The 12,884-nt window shown below is 41.0% G+C and overlaps 1 protein-coding gene across 3 annotated transcripts in view; it reads left to right on the top strand.

Annotated features, from left to right (window-relative positions):
• The first annotated feature begins 281 nt into the window (after positions 1 to 281).
• The window catches only part of RAP1B (RAP1B, member of RAS oncogene family), a 47,953-nt gene continuing 35,350 nt past the window's right edge, over positions 282 to 12,884 (top strand). For 2 of the 3 annotated variants that reach the window (XM_081250118.1, XM_081250119.1), the window contains exon 1: positions 283 to 470. The gene's annotated coding sequence lies outside the window, so the exon portion shown is untranslated. Of the gene's footprint in view, positions 471 to 7,722; positions 7,889 to 12,884 lie in introns of all 3 variants that reach the window. The other variant, XM_081250120.1, reaches the window with a different exon arrangement.

The following is a 12,884-nucleotide window of genomic DNA, read 5'->3' as shown; positions in this document are numbered from 1 at the left end:
TGACTAAATTACAGTTTGCATGAAAGGCACCTTTTGAATTCGTACGGTTTTTAAGCTCTTCGCACCGTTGTAACCCGCTAGGGTCTGGGAAGCCGAGGGAAGGCCGGAGAGGTAGTAAAAGGGAGAGAAAAACACCGCGGGGGAAACGCCACGAAGGGCGCCGCGCGCTCCCGTTTTGCGCTGCGGGGACGCGGAAGGCCCCGCCCCTCGGCTCCCCTCGCCCCTCCCCTCGGCCCCGCCCCTTCCCGGTCGCGCACCCGCGCGCCCCGCCCGCGGGCGGAAGCGAGAGCGAGGCTGAACGCTTGACGTCAAGGCGACACCGCCAAACCTCGCCCAGAGTCAGGCGTGTAAGCCAGCCGGAGCGGCGGCGGCGGCGGCGGTAGCGGCAGGACCGCCGTGGCGCCGGTAGCAGCGACCTGGAGGGAGCGCGAGGCGACGCTGGCTGCGGGGACCCGGTGACAGCGTGAGAGGTTCGCAGAGTGCGTGCGTGGCCGCTGAGGGGAGCGGCGGCGGTGGCCGCGCGGGGCGGGGGCCGGGCGCCGGCAGAGGGGAGCGGGTGGGGTGCGGCGCGGGCCGGGCGGGGCGCGCGCGCGGCGGTCAGGGGGCCGGGGCGGCGGTGGCGGCGGCGACGGCGGCGTCGGAGCGCGGCAGGTGGTGCGAGGGCCCGGGCCCGGCCGGCGAGTGCGCTGCCTCCCAGGCCAGCGGGTATGAGCCGCCGCCGCCGCCGCGGGGGAACAGCGCGCTTTGCGGAAGGGGTCAAATGTCTGAAATATGGCGGAGGAAGTGAGAGCCGGAGGACCCCCCCCACCCCCACTCGCCTGCTCCCTCCTGCCCGCGGCCGCCGCAGCCTCTCCCGCTGCCCGCGGTCCCCCGCCGGCTCCCCCTAAGACTCGTCCCCCCGCCCCGGAGCCCCCTCGCCGGCCGCCTCTGTTCCTCCCGGGTGTGAGTGGAAGTTAGAACGGAAACCAGAAAGTTATCCTTTGAGGAGACCCAGCTTCCCCCAGTCCCGAGCTGGGGCGAGGAGCGTTCGGGGGAAACCACTCCCCGGCGCCCTGCGGGCTCGAGCCTGACAGGGAAAAAGTTTGCCTGAAACGGGGCTGGTTTGCTCCATTTGTTGCGGGAAGTGGCAGGAGGAAGGCAGCGGAGGGAGCCCCACCTAGTCTGGCAGCGGCCACCGCGTAGAGAAAAACTGTTAAAGGGGCCTTTCCCTTCGTCAGCAAGAGGAAATCTCTTTCTCTTACAGAGGGAGAGAAAATCCAGGAAGTTTGTCTTCTCTTTTTCGCCATCTCGATGTGTGTAGTCCTAACATTGACTGTCAGCGCCGTGAATCTTACTTAAAGCTACCCCCAGTGAATCGGGCCATCCGAATATTTCTTGTGAAAAAAAAGAAAAAACTGATGGCTTTTGGAGAAAAGATCATCCTTGCTGAGTTTAAGCAGACGATTTTCTTCTCCTTCTCCTGATCCCCCACCCCCTTTTATTAGTTCAGAACAACATTTTTGCCTGCAGCTCTTGTGTGAACATAAGCAGTTCTGTGTTACAGTAACGGGAAATCACATTTTTTACGGGGTAGAAAGTTGACGCTAAATGAAGATTGTGATTTTAATATTTTAAAATTAATTCAGCCTGATTGGATTTTTGTTTTGCTAGTAGCACAACATCTAATATGTAAATATCTAAAATATAATTTATCATGCTTATAAAACTTAAAGCTTCCAACTCGTAAATTCATTTTTTAACCCTCTTTTTTGTAATTAGAATGCTATTTGGACTTGTTCAACAAAACCTTAGCTTAGCAAGAAGTAACATAAAAAGGGTAGACGTTCATTTAACTTAAAGCTGGTATCACTCCTAAAAGCTGACCCTTGAATTGTGTTTGAGTCATAATGGAGTCATGGGACTTTTTAAGGGCCGGAAAGGGCTATTTAGATCATCCAGTCCCACCCTCTGATTTTACGGAGGAGGAAACTGAGGCCTGGAAAAGATAAGATAACTAGTCAGTGGTCTGCTGACTTGTAGGACAGTAACCTATCCATAATAGAGAACCTGGAGGAAAATATACGACATTTTTATAGTGAATTACATTTTACAGAGGATAGTCCCATCATACCCCAAAAAAGGTGAGTACGTTAGTCAAACAGTGTAGAACCATTTGGGTAGTTTCATTACCAGGTTTTAAGAGAGGAAGTTGATATCAGAACGGTGAATTAACTTTAAGGACACAGAGCCCTGAATGATAGTCTTATTTGAGCCCATCCATGCTTTTGATCTCTGCACTACGGGAAAGTGGTTTCACTTGCATTTTCTTTTTGTCATTCATAATAAATTGTGAAGCTCCCTTATCTGAAGAAGCCGGAAAGTAAGTCTTTGAAACACGTGTATCCAGTTTGGTTTTAATGTGCCAAGTATGGGAATACAACTGAAGAACCCAATAATAAACTGGCTTAATTTTAAACTGTGGTATGGGTTCATGAAAATAATTGCTCTTTCTGCCCCTTCCCACCCTCCCCCACCCTATGAAAGTCATCTCTCTTCCTTTCTATGACAAGTGTCACTTCCTACCTCCTGTTATCATTATATGTGATTTTTGTTATCCCACTAAATTATAGACTCCATGGACAGGATGTGTTCTTTGCACAGAGACAATACCAGTTTGTTAAATGTAAACACCATGAGGGTAGGGACTTGGTCCATTTTATTCTCTACTGTATCTTAGTTACTAGAACCTTGCCTGTGCACACAGTAAGTGTTTAGCACTTAGGTTTAGGGATTAACTGTAATAAACATTTAAAGAGATGATATTTGAAGAGAACTTTGTCCTCCTTCAAAAAGAAACATTTCCACATTGGTTTTGGAATCATTTAAGTTTACAAATTTATTTTTATTTTATCCTCAAAACAGTCCTTTACTGTGGAATTTCAGTATTTTCTCTTAGCTGTATAAAGGGACAGTGAGTCCCCATGGTAAGGAGCCACCATGTAAGGAGGGTCTAGTGAGGTGTAATAGGGAATTCATCATAAAAAACTTTGATCCATGTACAGTAGGATCTTACAGGTGTATCTTCCAGTATAATTCAAGATTGGTAGAAGACCTATGCAGAGATTGATAACATAGTAACTAATTATACATGTTGTTTTAAATATAAAGTCTAAGATTTGAATGAGAAACTGTCCATGTTCAATTTTCTTTGACTTCTGTTGTAGGTATTTGATCAATATTTATTAAGGCAGTGAAATTAAATAGGGAAACAGGATCTCATACACATAGGATTTGACTGATTTTGCAAAGGTGTCGTTTATTTTTTTCTAAAAGTGTAAGTAGGGAGTTTTATTGTTGAATATCAAGGTCTTACTGGTATGCATGTGTCGTCATTTTCCCAAAGGCTTAAAATAATGTGTTTCTGTGTTATGTATCGGTAAAGAAGGGGTGGGTATTGATCTGTAGTGTTTAGATTTGACTGGCACCAGGAATAGTTTAGTGTTTATGAACAGTATTCAAAAGCTGTCTTTTCTGTTATGGCAATAATGTCACATGTTCAGTCTATAGAAAATCTTGATGAAGATTGATCTTAAACTTTGTAAGACCATATAGGGTTGTGACTAAATTTATGCCTTGATTTTTCTTCCCCCTCCTATCATTTTTGATACCCTTAGAGTCAGAGATTAGGCTGAAGTTTTTACAGTTACCCTTTTCAAATTGGATTTCTTTTAGAAAAAGTTAAGAAACAGATATTTTGGCTGATGCAATGATTCATTGTTAACACTGGATAGATTTTTTTAGCAAGCAGGAGGTCTGTACCGTGGCTTACCCTTGTGCTGAAAGCCTGATGTTTTTCAGTGTTAAGATATTTTGCAATAGTACTTAAAGGTACTAATTACCATTTGAGAACTTAAGTCTTTTCATTTATTAGTCCTTTGGAAATGTTATGAACACAGTGGAAGCATTAGGTGCAAGGAATAGGATGAATTTATCTATTTGCAGTAAAGACTGGCTTGCTGTATAATCTCTTATACTTTGTTTGAACCTAGTTGATCACTGGATTCTAAGACCAATCCCTTTAGTCATAGAATTTGTATTTTAGAGAAGAAAGGTTATCAGGAACTTTTGTGCTGCCTTTAAAAAATTAAAATCACTTCTTAAAATACACCACTAACAAAAAGAAATACCACTTCTCCATACTTCCTAACACTGGTGTGTTTATTCCCAATGTTAGTCAAATTAAGGCTACAACAGCAACTGATTATTATTTCAGTAGCGATTTATGAAGAATTTTTCTTTGCATCAGTATTGGATCAGAGTGTTCAAACAGTTTCCAAGGAACCTTAAAACTTATAAAAGAAAGAAATGAATATTTGGGGAATTTCCTGGTGGTCCAGTGGTTAGGACTCCACACTTTCACTGCAGAGGGCCCAGGGTTCAATCCCTGGTCAGAGAACTAAGATCCCACAAGCCGCGCAGCGGCCAAAAAAAAAAAAAAAAAATTACAATATAGATTGCAGAATTTCCATTTGGTTTTTACTATACAGAACAATATTCTGGAGTATTACCACACTTAAAATTATATATGAGGTGCTCAAGTACTAGAAATGTGTTCACTTTTAAATTAATAATCTTAGTCTAACTATACAGAATAATTATCTAACGTTCTGATTTTGAATTTTATATTGGGCTGGTTCCTAACGCTTAACTCTTGTAGTTATGCTGTTTTGTAATTTTGTAGTTGTACGTGCGTTCGTATTTATTTATTTATTTATTTATTTATTTTTTCAGCGAGACCTTTTAAATTTAAACTGGATTCTGATCCCATGAGATAACTTGCTAGGTAATCTTTTCCAGTGGTGGCGATAGAATGTTTTTAACTGTTGTACAGGCAGACTAAAGATGTTAAAGGAAGAGAACATCCATTAAAAGCAGTTATACGTAATTTTGAACATTTTCAATTATTGACTTCTTGGAATCATCACTTGCTACATCACGGAGCTTCTTGCTGAGTTTTTCAGTAGTTGCCTTGAATATTTATTTCAGTAAATATGTACTTTTAGTAAAATAGTTTTCTCTCCTCTATTTAAAACTTAGCATTTTGTTAAGTAACTTTATTTTGAAAATATACAGTGAACTAATTGCCCCATTGGTGGATCACCTTTACCTGTTGCTTTCTTCCTCTTTGCCTTGTGGGAAGGGCACAAAGATGAAAGAAAATCTGTCCATTTAATAACAGTTTTTGGCAAAAGCTTCTAGAAAGGAAATGGAAAATGTTATGCAAAATTATAGTGATCTGAGTTTTCTATAATTGATCCTTATTAGAATATGTTTTTCAAGTCACTGTATTCTATAAAAAGGGGGGGGGGAGTTTCTAAAGGTTCTTAGTTACTAGGAATGAAGACTATAAATATAAGCTCTTTTTGTTTAATTAATAGTCTGTAGGTGTCAAAGTGGTGTGCATATCGCATCCAACTGTTACCTACGTGTTGTTAGATTGCAGTGAGACTACATTATGCTAACATAGTTATAACTGCTGCTTCTAAGATTTATAAGTTATAATTAAGCTCCTCAGTAACTATAGCAAAACTTGGGAATCCCTCAGGAATCTTGAATTCTGTACTGTACAAATAATAACGAAGGATAGTAATGAGGTATATAAACGTGCATCTGTTATTCTGCTGCTCTTGAAATTGTTGAACTTGAGATTTTGCACTGAAGTGTTTTGAATACAGAAAAGTATAATGAAGAAAATTAGAATTGCTTGCAATCATACCAGTGCAGTGAGTTTTTAGGCAAAGTTTGTAAGCTTTCCGAACCTCTTTGCTTCCTCAGTGGGAAAGATGACATATAAAGCTTCTGTTCACTTGTAGCATTGCTAGTGCCAATTGAAGTAATCAAGATTGCTTAATTTTTAAGATTCCTATTAAGGTATGAATGAGAAGTAAGGAAGAATAATTGTGATTGTGACCAAATAAATTGTGTAGCTCAGTGGTTTTTAAAGTATGGTCCAAGGAATCCTGGGGATTGCCTAGACATTTTGAGGGAGTCTACAAGTACAGAACTGTTTACAATAATACTGAGATGGCCTTTGCCTTTTCTCTGTGTTGACATCTGAACCAATGTACAAAAGCAAAGGTGGGTAAAACTTTTGACATCTGAGAACAAATCAGGTGAGAGTACCTCCCTTTATTAGCAGTCATGGTACATATCCCTCAGTGCCATGCACTCACAGTTAAAAAAAAAAGTCTAAATGCACTTGATGAAGAAGTAAAAAAAAATTATCAGATCTCAACTTTGTACATATCATTTTAATGTACTATGACAGAATAGGAAGTATGCTTAAAACGCTTTTTCTGCTGTCATACTGAAATATGGTTGCCTCTAGGGAAAGCATTTGTGTGATTTTTGAGTTGCAAGCTGAATTAGCCACTTTTTTCATGAACACCGTTTTTTTTTTTTTTAATTTATTTAATTAATTTATTTATGGCTGTGTTGGGTCTTTGTTTCTGTGCGAGGGCTTTCTCTAGTTGTGGCAAGCGGGGGCCACTCTTCATTGCGGTGCGCGGGCCTCTCACTATTTTGGCTCCTCTTGTTGCGGAGCACAGGCTCCAGACGCGCAGGCTCAGTAATTGTGGCTCACGGGCCCAGTTGCTCCGCGGCATGTGGGATCTTCCCAGACCAGGGCTCGAACCCATGTCCCCTGCATTGGCAGGCAGATTCTCAACCACTGCGCCACCAGGGAAGCCCCATGAACACCGTTTTTACTTGAAAGAATGCTTGACAAACTGAAGAAGTTTTTCAGACTTGGGTATTAGACTGACATTTTCTCAAAAAGCAAACCTGGATCTTTAAAAGGAAAAGATTGACAGTATTTATGGGCAATGATAAAGTTCTAGTTTTCAAGTGAAAATTAGAATTTTGGAAGATTTTTCCAATGATATTGGTGATGTTAATGGACATGGTTTTTAAAGTAATATATAATGAAATATGTCAATATTTGAAGATCCACATGACTCTGTAAGCCAATATTTTCCAGGTCACCAGTGCATGATATTATAAGATCATGCAAGGGTAAGAAACAAAGTTCTAACTAGGCCAATGGGTCGTTTTTGGTTTATTTTTTAATTTATTTATTTTTGGCTGTGTTGGGTCTCCGTTGTTGCACACGGGCTTTCTTTAGTTGCGGCAAGTGGGGGCTACTCTTCATTGCAGTGCGTGAGCTTCTCATTGCGGTGGCTTCTCTCTTGTTGCAGAGCAGAGGCTCTAGGCTCGTGGGCTTCAGTAATTGTGGCACATGGGCTTAGTTGCTCCGCGGCATGTGGGATCTTCCCGGACCAGGACTCGAACTTGTGTCCCCTGCACTGGCAGGTGGATTCTTAACCACTTCACCACCAGGGAAGCCCCCAAGACTAATGGGGTCTTAATGTGAATGTAAAGTTTATTGATAAGGTTACCCATTCCAATATATTTCGGCCAATTGAGTTTTGGTATAGTATCAAAGGAGAATATCCACATTTATCTGAAAGGCCATTAAAATATTCCCAAATATCTGTCTGGTTATTATTTACTTTTTTGTGTGTATTACTCATTTTTCTATGCTTTGCAATATATTGAACATATTTTTGTTGGAGGAGTAGAGAAGAATAGGAACCACAGATAAATGTGAGGCAGTGTTTTCATGTGCTTTATCTTAGAATCTCTTATTAATATATAATCACTTTAAGTTTAATTTCTTTGCAGTTTTTTCCATTGAGCAGTCCATTCAACTTGCACTGTGCGGCTTGGGGGATCTTAGTTCCCCAACCAGGGATTGAACCCAGGCCCTGGCAGTGAAAGCACCAAGTTCTAACTACTGGACCGCCAGGGAATTCCCCCTATTCAACTTTGGATTGCAGTAGGAGCTTAGGTAATTTGTTATTTTTTAACTCAATTTTTGGTTTTAATACTTGCTTTGTACATCTGATTACTCAGCCATAGGTAGGTTGCATATATGTTCAAGTTTTGACATAACCCTAAACAGATTTTTAATAGTTGACTTTCACAATTTTAGGATATATAGTAGCTTTCATGTAGTAAAGCTATGTACTTTTTCCCACTTCTAGTTTAATAATGTGTTCTTGACCTGAGAATTTGATGTGTTAACTTTTCCAAAACAAATGAGAATGTTTTTACCTTCTGGGAGGAAGTTGTTTCTTTTTCATGTTTATTTAAGAATAATTGTAGCAATCCTTGTTAAACAACTATTTTCATAAAAGTCATGTCTTAGGACCATTCCAAATTTTAAAGGATTTTTAGGACAACCTGCATTTGGTTCAAGTAACAAGTTTCAGGTTATGAAAGAAGTAAGTTACATAAGTTGTAGTTTGTACTACACCCAGTTTCTTGGAAATTTAGTGCCAGTTATTTCCCTAGAAATAATAAAATGAGTGTGAATAAAGAGAGTATTGAGTCTGAACACCACTGTTTGAAAGAACAGGGTTGGCGTCAGAGAAAGAGAAAGATTCGGAGTGGTTTAGGGAGGAAATAAGTGTAAAAAACTAGCTTCAGGATAGCTTCAGGGAGTAAGCACTATAGAATTCCTGCCCCCATGAGCTAATCCCACAGTAGGGGGCGTTCATTTAAAAGGAAGCTTTGGTTTTCCGTATATTAAATAATTAACTGGTCAGCTGTTCTGAATTAGGGAACATACTGAGATCATATTTTATGTCCCGGACATCCAAATTAGTCACAAAGTTGCCACTCACTATTGCTTACATAGTTTAAGTTGCTAGCTGAAAAATGTTTGAAATTCCCTGTATTTTAGGTTTCTTATACTTAAGCTTTTTTTTCCTCCAAGAGCCCTGTCACCTTACTTGATCTTCGCTGAACAAAGAGAATACAGGATTTGCAAGCTTTTAAGGACGGAAGAGCATTTATAAAAGTTTTCTATTGTTTCCATGAAAGTGATGATGGTGATAATAGTCACTGAAGAGGTGGAAGGGCAGGAAGTAGAACAGAAAAGAGTGAAGATGGTGATTAAGAGGTTCTCTTTCTAATGAGCAGGGCTGCTGTTACTGCTATTCACTTTAGAGTTCTGGTTGAGCAAAAATGATAAACTCCACTTTGAAAAGCACTTACAGTGCTTTAGTGATAGATACGTCTTGTCCACCCCTGGGTCCTATGTAGAGGATAAATTGATATTATCTATCAGCTAGAGATTATGGTGCTAGAGTAGAAGTTTCATAGTTATGCAGTGTGAGTTGAGAGTACTTTTGCTCTTTTTACTCCCAACAGGCCCTTATGCATTTTTCTCTGAACCTTCAGGTGCTCGGATTGGACACTTACTTATTTCACTTTTTCTCATAAGCTTTAACTGATTCCATTGAGCATGAGGGCTAAATCTGAGAAATGATGTGCTAGTTTTGCTTTTTTTGTTGTTTTTGTTTGTTTGTTTTTGTTTTTTTTTTTTTTTAGAATATGCTTTTTTTATTTTTTGATGTGGTCCACTTTTAAAGTCTTTATTGAATTTGTTACAGTATTGCTTCTGTTTTATGTTTTGGTTCTTTGGCCCCGAGGCCTGTGGGACCTTAGCTCCCCCACCAGGGATCGAACCCGCACCCCCTGCACTGGAGGCAAAGTCTTAACCACTGGACCGCCAGGGAAGTCCCGCTGTGCTAGTTTTGAGTAGTTTGATTCTACCCTATTGAAGGAGCATGGTTTAGTAGTGGTAACTTGGACCTGGGTGATCTAGGCTTCAGTTCCCTCTGGCACTGGCCATGAAGCCTAGGACAAGTTAACTCCTCTCTTAGAACTTACCTTTATGTAGACAAAGTTTGATTAACAGTTGTTAAGGTACTTTTGAGCTCTAAACTCCTCTGTTGCTGTGATATCACCCGTGTTTAAAGCCGCAGTCATCTCTTGCCTGGACTCCTACAGGAACTTTCTAACTTGTTGCCATTCCTCAGTCTTCACCCAGAAGACAAAGTCATCTTTTAAAAATGTAAACCAGATCACGTAATACCCTCCAGTCCCAATTTCCTACCCCAGTGGCTTAAAATAAAAACCAGGTCCAGTTCTTGCTTACTTCACAACTTTACCTCCTTTCCATTGCTCCCTAAGCTCCAGCCATACTGGACTTCTTTCTGATCTTGACCCCACCAGCCCTTTACCACCTTTTCAGTTTTTGGTGCTTACAACTGCTTTCTGTCTGTCATGCTCTTTTCTTCAGCTGTCTGCAGTTCTGCCTTAGTCTGAACCTTACATCTCAGTTCAGGTGTCTCATCTGCAGAGAAGTTTTTCCTGATCACCTTATATAAAGGAATATTTATGACCTTCACAGTTCTTACCAAATAATTATATTTATTTATTCACGTATCCTCTCTTCCCCTCGAAAATGTTTCAAGAGGGAAGGAACACCATGTCACTTTTCCAACACAGTCTCAAATGGTAATTGGCACACATAGTAAGTGCTCAAATTTGTTTTATTTTAATTGAAAGAATACATGAAGAATTCAGTGGTTTGTCCTTATCAATTCCCATCATAGGCCACTTCTTACACTAATTTTTTTAAGTGTTACATTTATTTCCAACTATAATCCCTCATTACTTAGGGCATCTGTCTCTTCAGTCGTTCATCTGACTGCCTATAATTGGAGTTGGTTGATCTCAGTTGCTGTATGTTATGATTAAATTGAGTAGTTATGCACAAAAGGTTCTTAGCAAAGACATGCAAATTTAATCATCATGAAATGTAAATAGTTCAAAATAATAATACCCAAATGAGTGATATAGATGAGTGCTTATAGAATCAAAGGAAGAAGTGAAAACCTTTAGGCTTTCGTAGTCCAAGAAGACATTAAAAATGAGGTGGGGGCTTCCCTGGTGGCGCAGTGGTTGAGAGTCCGCTTGCCGATGCAGGGGACACGGGTTTGTGCCCCGGTCTGGGAAGATCCCACATGCCACGGAGCGGCTGGGCCCGTGAGCCATGGCCGCTGAGCCTGCGCGTCCGGAGCCTGTGCTCTGCAACGGGAGAGGCCACAACAGTGAGAGGCCCGCGTACCGCAAAAAAAAAAAAAAATGAGGTGGTATCTGTACATGATATTAAAAGGGTACGTAAGTTTTAGACTAACAGTGAATCAGGGTAGACAACAATTCAGAAATTGAAAAGTGCAGAGTATGTTTAAGGGAGTATTTTGCTCTAGTAGATGCTTGTGAAATGGATTATAGGTCCATAATACCTCACCTATATAACCCTTGGTGCCAGGTATTTTGGAATTCAGAACTTTTTGGAAAGATTTATTTTGCATTTTAGTAAGAGTAATCAAGCACTTAATATTTCTAAAGTGAAATATGAATAGTTACACTTAATGGGATAAATAAAAACTAAATAGGGCTTCCCTGGTGGCGCAGTGGTTGAGAGTCCGCCTGCCGGTGCAGGGGACATGGGTTCGTGCCCTGGTCTGGGAAGATCCCACATGCTGCGGAGCAGCTGGGCCCGTGAACCATGGCCACTGGGCCTGCGCGTCCGGAGCCTGTGCTCCGCAACGGGAGAGGCCACAACAGTGAGAGGCCCGCGTACTGCAAAAAAAAAAAAACAAACTAAATAGCCACACATCAGTGCTTGGGTGAAGTTTTGCGGTGTAAAAAATTTATGTTGTGTCAGGTTTTGCCGCTAAATTAAACTTGCAGATTTCAGAGATTTTCTGATTTCAGAATTTCTGTGAGAAATGGGTCTGAAGTAATTGGAAAGGCTTTACTCTTTATTACTTTGTGTCTTTGGGGAGGACATCAGGGTCTGAAAATGTTAGTTTGAGGCAATTAGCTTAGAAACAGTTTCTGCCAAGGAATTCTTTTTGACACAGACTCAGGGTGGAAGGCACTACTGAGGGCAATGAGTCTTTACAGGTATGGGAGAACCACCTAATTCCTTAGAGTCCGGTTAAATGTTTGGAAGTAGTGGAGATTCATCAGTGTGTATAGGTGCCTGGAAAATAGTAAATGTTAAAAAAAAAAAAGTGTAATGCTTGAGAGCTCATATTTTAGATGTGATTTCTTCTTTATCAGTTTTTAAGGTCTTAAACCCTGCAGTTTGTCTCCCAATTGATAGATTTGTAAGAATTATATAATACATATAATTGTGAGGTAAGAGCGCAAGAGAAAGTTAGAATAGGAATACAGTAGGACTAATGTAATCTGTTTTAACATCCTTGATGGAACCCCTTGGTATTGACAAGGAAAGAAGTAAATATCTGAAGATGCTACTTTGAAACTCAGGATTGATTATAAGAAGTGCCTGCTCGCTTTCTGTGTTTTCCCAACTGCTCTCCTTATTCTTGCAACCTAATTAACACCCAGATTCAGTCCTCATTGTCTTTATCCATTCATTTGGTGTATATTAATGTGTTTTATCCAAGAATGAAGACATGTGTGTGCTATTTTTGTATATTGACTTGTATCTTATAGAATTGCCAAGATGGGCATGTTTCAATACTACTTTATAGGGCTTCCCTGGTGGTGCAGTGGTTGAGAGTCCGCCTACCGACGCAGGGGACACGGGTTCGTGCCCCGGTCCGGGAAGATCCCACATGCCGCGGAGCGGCTAGGCCCGTGAGCCATGGCCGCTGAGCCTGTGCGTCCGGAGCCTGTGCTCCGCAGCGGGAGAGGCCACAACAGTGAGAGGCCCGCGTACCACAAAAAAACAAACAAACAAAAAACTTTATAAAAAACAAAAGTGCTTACTGACCAAATAATTATGCAAGTAAGTGGAATAATGTATGGAAAAGCCAAATGTGAGCATTATTTATGGCTTATTTATGGCTTACAAAGTGTGGCGTGCCTTTTATTTTTCTAAGTGGTCTTTATTATACTGGGTACTAAGTGCCTCTTTGAATAAACTGAAGAGGTTAGAGTATAAAAGGAAGAAC

This window comes from Mesoplodon bidens (genome assembly GCF_964165515.1).
Source record: "Mesoplodon bidens genome assembly, chromosome: 11".
NCBI lineage: Eukaryota > Metazoa > Chordata > Mammalia > Artiodactyla > Ziphiidae > Mesoplodon > Mesoplodon bidens.
This window is presented reverse-complemented; position numbering and strand designations above follow the sequence as displayed.